The sequence below is a fragment of the Pristis pectinata genome, chromosome 11 (genome assembly GCF_009764475.1).
Source record: "Pristis pectinata isolate sPriPec2 chromosome 11, sPriPec2.1.pri, whole genome shotgun sequence".
NCBI lineage: Eukaryota > Metazoa > Chordata > Chondrichthyes > Rhinopristiformes > Pristidae > Pristis > Pristis pectinata.
This window is the reverse complement of record NC_067415.1, coordinates 57,866,038-57,879,867: the sequence shown is the minus strand read 5'-3', so window position 1 is coordinate 57,879,867 and position 13,830 is coordinate 57,866,038.

Sequence of the window (13,830 nt, the reverse complement as noted above, 5' to 3'; positions counted from 1 at the left end):
TCGTATAGGTCAATTCATTACACAGTGCAGTTACATTGAGTTAGTACAGAGTGCATTGAGGTAGTACAGGTAAAAACAATAACAGTACAGAGTAAATTGTCACAGCTACAGAGAAAGTGCAGTGTAATAAGGTGCAAGGTCACAACAAGGTAGATTGTGAGGTCAGAATCCATCTCATCGTATAAGGGAACCGTTCAATAGTCTTATCACAGTGGGGTAGAAGCTGTCCTTAAGCCTGGTGGTACGTGCCCTCAGAGTCCTGTATCTTCTACCTGATGGAAGAGGAGAGAAGAGAGAATAACCTGGGTGGGTGGGGTCTTTGATTATGCTGGCTGCTTCAGGTAAAGACAGAGTCCAAGGAGGGGAGATTGGTTTCCATGACATGCTGGGCTGTGTCCACAACTCTGTGCAGTTCTTGCAGTCCTGGGCAGAGCAGTTGCTGTACCAAGCTGTGATGCATTCAGATAGGATGCTTTCTATGGTGCATCGATAAAAGTTGGTTAGTGTCAAAAGGGACATACTGAATTTCTTTAGCCTCCTTTTAAATGGAAAGTGGGATATCCTCAACGACAGCAGCCACATAAATACTGTCGACGCAAGTCACTGAAGATGCTGGAATCAGGAGCAACACACAAAGCACTGGAGGAACTCAACAGAGTAGGCAGCATCAGTGGAGGGAAATGAATAGTTGACATTCATGTGGACTGAAAGAAAGGGGGGAGATAGCCAGAATAAAAAGGTGGAGGGACGGATAGATCAAGAGCTGGCAGGTGATGTGGATCCAGGAGATGGGAATGATAGGCAGATGTGGTGGTGGGAGGGTTGGGGGAGAATAGGAATGATGTCAGAAGCTAGAAGGTGATAGGTAGAAGTGACAAAGGGCTGTAGATGATGAAATCTGAGAAGTGAGGAAGGAGGACCATGAATAAAGGGAGGGAGATGGCGAGCGGAATCAGTGGGAGTTGGGCAGATGGAGAGGGTGTATGTACCCAAAAAAAAGCCACACCTTCCTGGACAAAGCAGCCCACTTAGTTGGCACCCTAAGTATTTATGTCTTCTGCCATCAGCACATTATTGCTGCAGTATGCATCATCAATAAAATGTGTTGCAGTTACAACTTTAGGCTACTCTGACAGCACTCCCCGAAGCTATGATCACTATCACTAATAAGAATAAGGGCTGTAGTTGCATGGGAATGTGATCATCTCCCAGTTCCTCTCCAAATCACATATCTTACAGTATATAAAAATATATCTCAGTCCCTTCGTCACTGCTGAATCTAACTTCTACAATTCTTTATTATGGATTACTGCTGAAGAAGTGCAGCTGTTCCAAATGACCACCTTTGCAAGGGCAGTTATGGAAGGGTAATAAATGGGGTCCTTACTAGTGATGCCTATATCCTGAAAATTAATTTTAAAAATCTCCAGATGGTCATGTGCACTGGCCAATATCAACTCAGCAACTCATAAAACATTTGATGAAAGTCATAGTCATCTAAGGGAAAAACTGCACTTAAAAGACCTCAGCATTGCCATTCATGTACTCATCCAATGAAATGAATTTGTGAATATTCAGGCAGCCCAGCTGGTACTTGGATGTAGGTGATGCCAGCAATGTTACATATATTGGCCATTTATCATTGTCCTGAGATGTGAAGTGCTTCTGTTTTATGACAATCATGCTCCGTAATGGATTAGACAAGTATTTTAAGACAGCTATGACAAAACAACAACAATCTGTATTTAAGTCATGCAGTGTATGTATTGGAAAGGAATTTGGTAATGCCGTTCCCATAACATCTCTTATCTTTCTCAGTGATAGAAATCTAGATGGATGAAATACTGTTGAGATAATTAGACTTCCTGCACGTACTGCACACTGGTAATGTTTGGTGCAGTCGCAGGGCACTGAATAAGCAAATCGCTCTATCATCAGTAGTTGAGCTTACTAATATGGCAACATTTCAGGTAAGAAACATCACATTCCTGACTTGAGCCTTATATACGGCGACGCAACTTTGAAGGAGTTAGGGCATTAGCCATTTATTGCAAAATGTTCAGTAGTAGAAATTTGACCAAGGTTCCTTCTGCCGAATGCACAAAAAATTCAGTTTAATTGAAGAAAAATGCAGATTACCAGAAACCCTCAATAATACTGATCAAAAATTGGTAGAAAAACAGGAAAAATTGTGTGAGTTTGGCAGCTTTTTTTCTTGCCTTAAGTGTTTATTCTTAATCGCTATTCATAATTTTTAATTCATTTTTCATACCCTTCATTCATGATCTCAGTTCAGGTCCTTTTCCTGTCTTTTCTAAAGAGCCTTCCCCAGTTAGACATTTTATATCTCTGCAGGTACAGGCAGATGGGGCCAACATTCATGATACCATCAAATGCACAGTATAGCAATCCCACAGTAATATGTGGTGTCTTTTGCATCTTAAACTCAATTTTCTGATTCAGGAAAATAAAATGTAAATTGTTAACCTCCTTTCTGACTGACTTTCGCAAATTATTCCAGCACAAGAACAAAATAATGCTGTCTTAATGTGCAGAATATCCAAACGGCATCCTTACCAAATCATGTTAATATCAAAGACATGGGTTAAAGCCTGAAGATTTGGACAAAACCTATGTTGTTACAACAATGTATGCTCAAAGAACTGTGAATATTATTCCACAGGTCTTATGTCCATAGAAATGTGAGCTCCATGAGCATGTCACACTACTAGTAATGCTAGTTACATTATAACTGCAACACACAACAGCTAAAACCTTACAGGAGTAACCTTGGCAGATTTATTGCTCTATATCTTAAAGTGAAAACAATGTTGAAACGAATAACTAATGATCACATAGCAAGCAACAAAGGGTAATGATTCTGCCTATGCTGGTCGAGGTTGGGAGAAGTGGAGGTAATTCTTTAAAGCCTGTTAAGCTGTAAAATTTCTGGGGAAAATAGGTTTCGAAGACTTTCTAATATGATGATTCTACTTAGCAACTCTATTGCTATGTTGATCCACAGGAGGTTATTTTCCAAGCATGGCTGGGGGCTTCATAGAAAACTAGTGGCACACTGCCAGTGAGCTGCCTTCTAGTCTTTACCATCAATGAATACTTGAAAGATTATCCTCACAGATCCAAATGTCACTTCCAGTAACAAGTTTTAAAACTGGAACTTGAATTCAGAACATAAACACTGAAGTAAAGTTACCAAGGAAATATTTCAAAGCTCCGCCAGTATAGGAGCTGACAATCAAATCCTGTTTTTTTAATCTTTTGATTAACATTACTTCACTAGCTGTGGTGCCTACCTCATCCAGTCATCATATCTGTATTAATGCTTTGAATTAGTATAATCCGATTAACCCTAAGGCAGAGCTTCTGTATCCTAGCTTATCTGTGGATCAAAGAATCGACTTGATTTCTAACAGACAGCTGGACTCAATGTTTTGTCTGTAGTTAGCAGAGGAAAGACTGCTACCATCTTATTTCTAGCACTTTTAAAAAACCTTTGCCCTGTTTACCTAAGGCCATATATATAAAAACCCTGAAATGTTGCATGTTTTATGGCTGAAATATTCTGCTTTTACCACAGTGAACACTGGTTATTAACAAAACAGCGAACTGTACAAGTCTCAAACAATTTATAGAACAGCTCCAGCATAACGAAACAAGGTGCACAGCAGGTGTATTAAAAAAGCTGAAAGAAACTAAGAAAGAGATATCAGAATGTGACTGGAATCCAAAGTCAAGGAGGTAATTTTTAAAGAGCATTTTAATAGGAGGGATAGAAAAGCAGAAGAAATTTGGGAAGTGTTTCGGTGTTTAGTACTAAGGCCGCTTAACAGTAGAACAATGAAAATCATTCATGTGCACAAAAGGCCAGAGCTGCTACAGTACAGAAATCTCATGGTATTTGGAGATCAGAAAATGCTGCAGAGATAAAGTTGGGGGCTGGCAGATAAGGACATGAAGGTATCTGAAAACAAAGATGAAAATAAAGATAACCAGTTTAAGATCTAGATTTTGTTGAGTTAGGAAACAGTGCAAGACAATAACCCCAAGTCTTTATTAAGGAGAGGATTTGAGTACAGAACTAAAGAAACCTTACCATAATTCTGTTAGGCATTGGTGAGATGGCATCTGGAGTATTAGAACACAGAACATAGAACAGTACAGCACAGAAACAGACCCTGTGGCCCACAAGTCTGCTCCGAACATGATGCCAAATTAAACTAAATCTCTTCTGCCTGCATATGACCCATATCACTCCATTCCCTGCATATTCATGTGTCTATCTATAAGGCCTCTTAAGTGCCACTATCGTATCTGCTTCCACTACTACCCCTGGTAGAAAAGAAAATGGTTCCAGCATTGGATATCAGATAAATAGTGAGACGTTTCTAAGAATTCTCAATGGTGTATATATTAAAGAGCCTGGAATAGCTAATGGTGAAGTGCTGCCCATACCACCTACCACAGGAGTTCACTTCAGTTATCCTGATGGCAATCCATATCCCACCCCAGACGGACGTGAAGTCCACACTCAATGAACTATACTCTATGGTCAGCAGCCTTGAAACAGGATACCCTGAGGCTCTCTTCATCATTGCAGGTGACTTCAACCAGGCCAACTTCAAGAGAATGTTACCAAAATACCACCAGCACGTCTCCTGTCTCCTTGTCCAGGTGCCCAAACACCCTTGACCATTGCTATACAACCATCAACGGCCTCACTTTTGTAAGTCAGACAACGAGGCTGTGCTCCTTCACTCTGCATACAAACAGAAGCTGAAACAAGAGGACTCAGTACAGAAAGTCATACAGTGAGGAAGTAGATGAGATTCTACATGACTGCTTTGATCCAGTAGACTGGTCCATGTTCAAAGACTCAGCTGCCAGCCTAGATGAGTACGTCATCACCATTACAGACTTTATCAGCAAGTGTGTTGAGGGCTGTGTACTGAAGAGGACAAACGGGTGTTCCCAAACCAGAAACCATGGATGAACTGGGAGATACACTCTCTTCTGAAGTCTAGGACTGCAGCATTCAAATCAGGTGACCCTGACCTTTACGAGAAATTGAGATATGATCTCCATAAAATGATCAGAGATGCTAAGCGACAATATCAGTCCAAAATTGGGTCCCAGACCAGCTGTCAGTTGTGACAGGGCTTGCATGCTATAATGGGCTACAAAATGAAGTCAAACAGTATCGTCAATAATAGCGCATCCCTTCTCGATGAGCTTAATGCATTCTATGCATGTTTTGAACAGTAAGGGATCGGTATGTCACCACCCACCCCAACAGCCTCCAATGCACCTGAATTGATGGTCACTGTTGAGGATGTAAGATCAGTCTTCCGGAGAGTGAACCTGCGGAAAGCATCTGGCTTGGATGGTGTTCTTCACTGTGTCCTCAGATCCTGTGCAGATCAGCTGGTGGGGTATTTGCAGATATTTTTAACCTCTCCCTGCTTCATTCTGAGGTTCCCACATTGTTTAAGAAGACTACTATCATCCTGGTACCTAAGGAAAACAAGGCAATATGCCTTAATGACCACTGCCTGGTGGCTCTGACATCCATCGTCATGAAGTACTTCGAGAAGCTGGTCATAGCACGCATTAACTCCAGCCTCCCAGAAAACCTTGACCCACTGCAATTTGCCTACTACCGAAGCAGGTCCATGGCGGATACCATCATCTTGGCCCTACACTCATCTCTGGAACATCTGGAAAGTAAAGACATGTTAGACTATTGTTTATTGACTACAGCTCTACCTTCAATACTATAATTCCAAGCAAACTCATCAAGAAATTCAAAGACCTGGGACTCAACACTTCGTTTTGCAACTGGATCCTTAACTTTCTGACCAACGGACTGCTATCAGTAAGGATAGGCAGCAATACCTTCGCCATGATTATTCTCAGCAGTGGTGTCCCACAAGGCTACTTCATAGCCCCCTACTCTACTCCCTATACGCTCATGACTGTGCAGCCAGATTCTGCTCTAACTCCATCTACAAGTTTGCAGATGATACCACCGTAGTGGGCCGTATCTCAAATAATGATGAGTCAGAGTACAGGAAGGAGATAAAGAGCTTAGTGGCATGCTGTCATGACAGCAACCTTTCCCTCAATGTCAACAAAACAGAAGAGCTCGTCATTGACTTCATGAAAGGGGCGGTGTACACGTTTCTGTCTACATCAACGTCGCTGAGGTCGAGAGGGTTGAGAGCTTCAGGTTCCTCGGAGTAAACATCACCAATAGCCTGCCCTGGCCCAATCACATAGATGCCACAGCCAAGAAAGCTCACCAGCACCTCTACTTCCTCAGGAGGCTAAAGAAATTTGGCATGTCCCCTTTGATCCTCACCAACTGTTATCTATTGAATACATCATGGCTTGGAATGACAACTGCTCTGCCTGGGACCACAAGAAACTGCAGAGAGTTATGGACACAGCTCAGCACACCACGGAAACCAGCCTCCTCTCCATGGATTCTGTCTATACTTCTCGCTGCCTCAGTAAAGCAGCCAGCATAATCAAAGACCCCAGCCAGCCCGGACATTCTCACTTCTCCCCTCTCCCATCAGGTAGAAGACACAAGAGCCTGAAAGCATGTACCACCAGGCTCAAGTACAGCTTCTATTTTGCTGTTATAAGAGTGTTGAATGGTTCCCTAGTGCGATAAGATGGACTCTTGACCTCACAATCTCCCTCATTGTGACTTTGCACCTTATTGTCTACCTGAGCTGTACTTTCTCTGTAGCTGTGACACTTTACTCTACATTCTGTATTGTTTTACCTTGTACTACCTCAATGCACTCTGTAATGAATTGATCTGTATGAGCAGTCAGGTTTTTTCACTGTACCTTGGTGCAAGAGACAATAATAAACCAATTCTAATTCCAATATGCAATCTGGTTTTGTCTTTAAATGATATCATCAAAGATGAATATTGTAAATGGGAAACAAATGGGTGCTGAGCATAGATCCTTGGACAACTACTGAGATGAAGGTGTGTGAATGAGGAAAAGCAGTTGCAGTTGATTCTCTGGCTATGATATAACCTAAGGAAATAACCAAGTAAGACCAGCTCCACCAAAGGGAGGAAAGATCTTGAAGGAGATTGGAGTGGTCAACTATTTTGAAACCTCCAGGTAGTTTCAGAAAAATAAGGTAGGCTAACTTACCATAGTCAGGACATAAAACTTGCCATTTATGATTTTGATAATGCTTGTTTCAGTATAGTGGCAAGAATAGAACTGCATTAGGGGGATTCAGATATTGAGATGAAGAAAAGTTGGGCAGGGAGCTAACAACATGTTTAAGCGCCCCGGAAAGGAAAAATTAGAGATGGACAATAACGTGCACTTTCAGCTGGGTCAAAGGTGGCTTCTTCGAGGGTAGGGGTGAAGATGGCGGGTTTGAAAACCAATATTTCTAATACCTGAGGGAGTGAATATGAGGTGGGTCGTCTGAGCAAGATGAAGTGAGATAGGAGGTAGAAAGGAATCAAGAGAAGTTTGTGAGTTCAGCTCTAGGATGGCAGGAATGTTAGCTCAGTGGCAAATGGAATATGATTAAAGCAGCAGTGGCCACTGAAAAGAAAGGCTTGCTCAAATTGTTGTTGAATGTGAAGGCAAAAAGTGCAATGAAATATGGTTTCAGAGGACAGTTTGTGCTGGGGAAGAGAAACCAGGGATTACCATTGTATTCCTTGATGACCTTTGAATATTGATCAGTTTTAGTCATGTCAGATCTGGTGATGGATCATTAGGCTCATTTTCAGTCAAGGCCATTCAAATCTACATCTCCTAGTCACTAGGGATTGAAAACGATGGGGAATTACTCAGGTGAGAATGAGAGAGCAGTGGTGCTGATGCCGTTGAAGAGAATGTGTGAGTTAACAGACTGAGAGCTGCAGAAAGGTTGAAATGTGTCGTGGGTTAGAGGCTATAAGGTTGAAAAATTGAAAGTGTAATGCAAAAGAATTAAAAGAGAGTTTTTGTCTTCCAGAATAAATAATAAAAGAAGTGTGGCATGAAGGAAAGAGGGGATAAGTGGAAACTAAAATAAGAAACAGTTATCTGCCATATCAATGATAATTACAAAATGACACCTGCTTTCCTTTCCTGATTGCATCTCCAGACTCATTGCTATGTTTTGGACTTACAGATGAGTCATTGAAATGACCCAGCAAGACTTTCAGTTCAAGAATAGTTTAGGATGGGCAATAACTCTGGCCGGACACTGATTCCTGTCAATCAATAAAATGATCACAAAAGGTGAATGTAGAGGTAGAGCTTAGAATATAGAAATTTCATTGAGAATCTTGGTGTGATGCTTATGTGGACAGTAAAGAGAACAAATTTTTAATGAGGCATAAAGTGTGGAATAAGGTGAGATGAGGGAAAGTCATCAAAGGAGTAAGGAGACATACTTTGGATGATATTACCAAGGACTGAATTTGTAAGAAATAAAAAGATGCCTGGGATATATATCCTTGGGTGTCCACAGAGGTAAAGAGAGTGAGAGGAGAAGCAATTGCAGATGATTCTCTGGCTGTGATTCAGTAGATGAGAAGGTATCAACTGTAGCAACACTATGGTTGTGTGAATGGAGTAGACAGTAGAAATTTTAAAACATTGGAAAGCTTCCTTAAGAGCTAAATATAGGCCGTCCTCAGTCATATCTGCCAACATAATACATCAATGTGTTGATTCATAATGCATTCACGGATATACGTTTTAGTGGAAAATGCAGAATGGGTGTTGATAGTCAGTCCATTTACAGTTTCCAGAGTGTAATATCTGCAGTAGGTAGGGGAATATGAAGGAGAGTGAAAAGATTAGCTCTTAGCAAGTGTGCAGAGAGGGAGAGGTGGGGAGAAAATACAATGGTATAACTTGGGGTTCCTGCTCACCATCAAACATTTCTGTGTGTCTTGGTGGGCATTTCCAAGGATACTCAGAGGCACATGTGAAGGTTGTATGATAATCTAAGAAAGGATAAAACCTAGGATAGAGACAACAGAGCAGGTACAGTGACAATAGCAGATCTTATGGTTGTTCTGATCTCCTCAACCAAACTGGAAAAAAAAATGACTGGTACCACTGGCATTCAGCTGCAGCACATCCAACACATCCAATCTTATTTACATTTGTGTCATTAAATTGATAGACCTTCCTGGCTACCGGGTGTTCCTTATTATTAGTGACAGGTGCTGCTACAGTTAATGGTAGTTCAAAGCAAGATCCATTATGTAAAATCTATAAGCCCATTAATAAGGATTGATGGGTTTTGGATATGTTTGTGAAGCACGGGCAACATAATAACCATTAAGATGTCTAAACATAAGGGATAACCTTTCCAAAATAGAAATGTTTTGTGAATTCCTTAATTCCTTTTATTATATTCTGGTCTATTCCCCAAGAGTACGCAGTGTTGTGCTATAAGATTCAAAACGATCAGATCATTGAAGAAATCAGAGCCTAGAAATTATATTGCACTGCTTTTACGTGCTACACAATAGAACGTTATCTGAAAACTGATCAGTTACTGTGTATAGACAGCTAAGAATGCCTTATTGAGAGGACCTCAGCTAGACACATCCATAAATGTCAATTGTTAGGCATTGCATGACTGACATCGCTTACACAATGCTTAACCCTATTTATGCTGCTGGCAAATGTTTCTGGTCTCTATCTTAACGGAAAGGTAAAAGTCTGCTTCTAGTTATGGGGCGGGATTTCCAAAGCTGCATTTTTCACAAGATCACAAGACAAGGGAGCAGAAGCAGGCCATTCGGCCCATCGAGTCTGCTCCAAGGAAAGGGAAATAGAAAAGAGAAATGGGGAATGGGGGAAGAAGAAGAAGAAAAAAAACTATTCTAATCCCAATTACTGGCCTTATCCTCATATCCCTTGATATCCTGACTATTTAGATATCTATCTATCTCCCCCTTGAACGCCCCCACTGATCTGGCTTCCACTGCTCTACGTGGCAAGGAGTTCCACAAATTCACCACCCTCTGGCTAAAGAAATTTTTCCTCATCTCTGTTTTGAAACTGTACCCTCTAATTCTAAGATTGTGCCCTCTGGTCCTGGACTCACCCACCAAGGGAAACAGCCTAGCCACATTTACTCTGTCCTTTCCTATCAATATTGTAAATGTCGCTATGAGGTCCCCTCTCATTCTTCTGGACTCCAGCGAGTACAGTCCAAGAGCCGACAAACGGTCCTCATATGTAAGCCCTTTCATTCCTGGAATCATCCTCGTAAATCTCCTCTGTACCCTCTCCAACGTCAACACATCCTTCCTAAGATGTGGGGCCCAAAATGGCACACAATATTCCAAATGAGGCCTCACTAGTGCCCCGGAGAGCCTCATCAACACTTCCTTACTTTTATACACTATACCTCTCGAAATGAATGCCAACATAGCATTCGCTTTCTTTACCACCGATTAGACCTGGTGGTTAACCTTTAAGGTATCCTCCACGAGTACCCCCAAGTCCCTTTGTACTTACGTGCTTTGGATTTTCTCTCCTCCTAGATAATAATCTGCCCGCTTATTTCTGCTTCCAAAGTGTACATCTGCACATTTCCCTACATTGAATCTCATCTGCCATTTCCTTGCCCATTCTCCTACACTGTCTAGGTCCCTCTGCAACCTTCCTATCTCTTCAATACTCCCTACTCCTCCCCCTATCTTGGTGTCATCCGCAAACTTAGCCACGAAACCATTTATTCCATCATCCAAATCGTTAATGTACAAGGTAAAAAGGAGCGGTCCCAACACCGACCCCTGCGGCACACCACTAGTAACCGGTAACCAACCAGAACGAGATCCTTTTATTTCCACTCTTTGCTTCCTGTCAACTAGCCAATGCTCCACCCATTCTGTTATCCTACCCGTAATTCCATGACCTCTCATCTTATTAATCAGTCTCTTGTGAGGCACCTTATCAAAGGCCTTTTGAAAGTCTAAATACACAACATCTACCGCCTCTCCCTTATCCACCTTACCTGTGATTTCTTCAAAAAACTCCAATAGGTTGGTCAGGCAGGATCTTCCCTTCACAAAACCATGTTGGCTAGGACCTATCCTGCCCTGCGCCTCTAGGTATTCCGTAACCCCGTCTTTGAGGATAGATTCCAATAACTTTCCCACCACTGACATCAGACTAATAGGTCTGTAATTTCCTTTATGCTGCCTCCTACCTTTCTTATACAACGGAACTACATTTGCGACCCTCCAGTCCTCCGGAACCACGCCGGAATCTATCGATTTCTGGAAAATTATCGCCAATGCCTCTGCCATCTCTAAAGCCACCTCCTTCAGAACCCGGGAATGCACCTCATCCGGTCCGGGAGACTTATCAGTCTTTAGTCCATTTAGTTTTCCTAGCACCTTCTCCCTAGTAATCTTAACTGAACTCAATTCCATTTCGTGAGACTCTTGACTAACCGGCACATTGCTGATGTCCTCCACGGTGAAGACTGATGCAAAATATTCATTCAATTCCTCTGCCATCTCTCTATCGTCCATTATAATAGCTCCTGTACCATTATCAATTGGTCCTATATCAACCCGTGTCTCTCTTTTACACCTTATGTATTTAAAAAAACTCTTAGTATCCTTTCGAATGTTATCCGCCAACTTCCTTTCATAATTTATCTTTTCTTTCCTAATGACCTTCTTAGTTTCTCTCTGCAGGTTTTTAAAAGCTTCCCAGTCTTCTGTTTTCCCACTAATTTTTGCTTCTTTGTACGCCGCCCCTTTTGCTTTATTTTAGCCTTCACCTCTCTCGTTATCCACATTTGTGCCTTTTTTCCATTAAAAACCTTCTTCTTTCTTGGAATATATCTATCCTGCAATTTCCTTATTTCCTGTAGAAATTCCTTCCATTTCTCCTCTGCCGTCCCTCCAGCCAGCTTACTCTTCCAATCAATTAGGGCCAAATCCTCTCTCATACCATCGTAATTTCCTTTGTTCCACTGAAATATCGATACACCAGTTATCAGCTTCTCCTTCTCAAACTTGAAACTGAACTCAATAATATTGTGATCACTGGTTCCCAGTGGTTCCTTTACCTTTAGTTCCCTAATCACCTCCGGTTCATTACACAGCACCCAATCCAAAACAGCCGATCCCCTGGTGGGCTCTTCAACAAGTTGCTCTAGAAAAACATCCCTTAGACATTCCACAAACTCCCTCTCCTGAGTACTACCGCCATTCTGGATTTCCCAGTCCACCTTCATGTTAAAATCCCCCATAATTATCTTCACATTGTCACTCTGGCATGCTTTTTCTATCTCAAACTGCAACTTATCATCCACTTGCTGACTGCTATTAGGGGGCCTATATATGACTGCTACTATTGTCCTTTTACCTTTGCTATTCCTTAGCTCCAACCACAAGGATTCCACCTCCTCTGACCCAATATCCTTCCTTTCTATCGATTTTATATCACTACTAACCATCATGGCCACACCTCCCCCTCTGCCTACCCGCCTATCCTTCCTATACACTGTGTACCCCTGGACATTCAGTTCCCAATCACATCCATCATAAAGCCATAACTCGGTGATTGCCACGATGTCGTATTTATTAACCTGTAGTTGTGCCACTAGGTCATCTACTTTATTCCTAATGCTACGTGCATTTAAATATAGTATGTTTAGTCTGGTATCTGCTATTAATTTTGTTGTACTTCTATTGTTCAGCAGATTATCCTGGCTTTCCACCTGTCTATCCTTCTTACCATCTTCACTACATACTACCTTAGACATGTTCCTATATACCTCATCCCCTATCCTAACATTCTGTATCCTAACATGCTGACTTGTTGTACTTCTATTATTCAGCAAATTATCCTGACTTCTCACCTGCCTGTCCTTCTTGCCATCCTCATTGGACTTGTTTCTATAAACTCCATCCTTTACCTTAGCATCTTGTAACCTAACATCCTGGTTTCCATCCCCCTGCCAGATCAGTTTAAACCCTCCCCTACAACTAAATCAAACATTCCCGCCAAGATATTGGAACCTCTGGAGTTTAGGTGCAACCCATCCTTAGCGAATAGGTCATGCCTCCCCCAAAAAAGGTCCCAATTATCCAAAAATCTGAAGCCCTGCCCCCGCACCAGTCACTCAGCCATGCATTCATCTGCCAGAGCTTTCTATTCTTCCTATCATTGACACGTGGCACAGGTAGTAATCCTGAGATTACTACCCTTGAGGTCCTACTTCTCAACCTTCTCCCTAATGCCTTGTATTCCTCCTTCAGGACCTCTTCTCTTTTTCTACCTATGTCATTGGTACCTACATGTACCAAGACTTCTGGCTGCTCACCCTCTCCCCTCAGAATATTCTGGACCCGGTCCGTGATATCCCGTATCCTGGCACCAGCGAGGCAACACACCATCCGAGACTCATTGTCACTATCGCAGAATCTGCTATCTGTACCCCTTACTATAGAATCCCCAATAACCACTGCATTTCGCTTCCTCCACTGGACCACAGTACCAGGCACGGTGCCAAGGTCCCGGTTGCTGAGGTCTTCCTCTATCAGGTCATCCTCTCCATCCGAATCTAAAATGAGATATCGGTTTTTGAGGGGGACCGCCACAGAGGTGCTGTCTACAAACTCTTTATAACTCCTATCTATTTCCTGCTCGCTCTCCCTAACCAACCGAAGGTCATTGAGCTGCAGCTCCAGACTTTCAATCCGTTCCTTGAGGATCCGCATCTCGGTGCACTTTGCGCAGATGTAGTTATCGGGGAGTCTGGTAGTCTCCCAGGGTCCCCACATCTGAC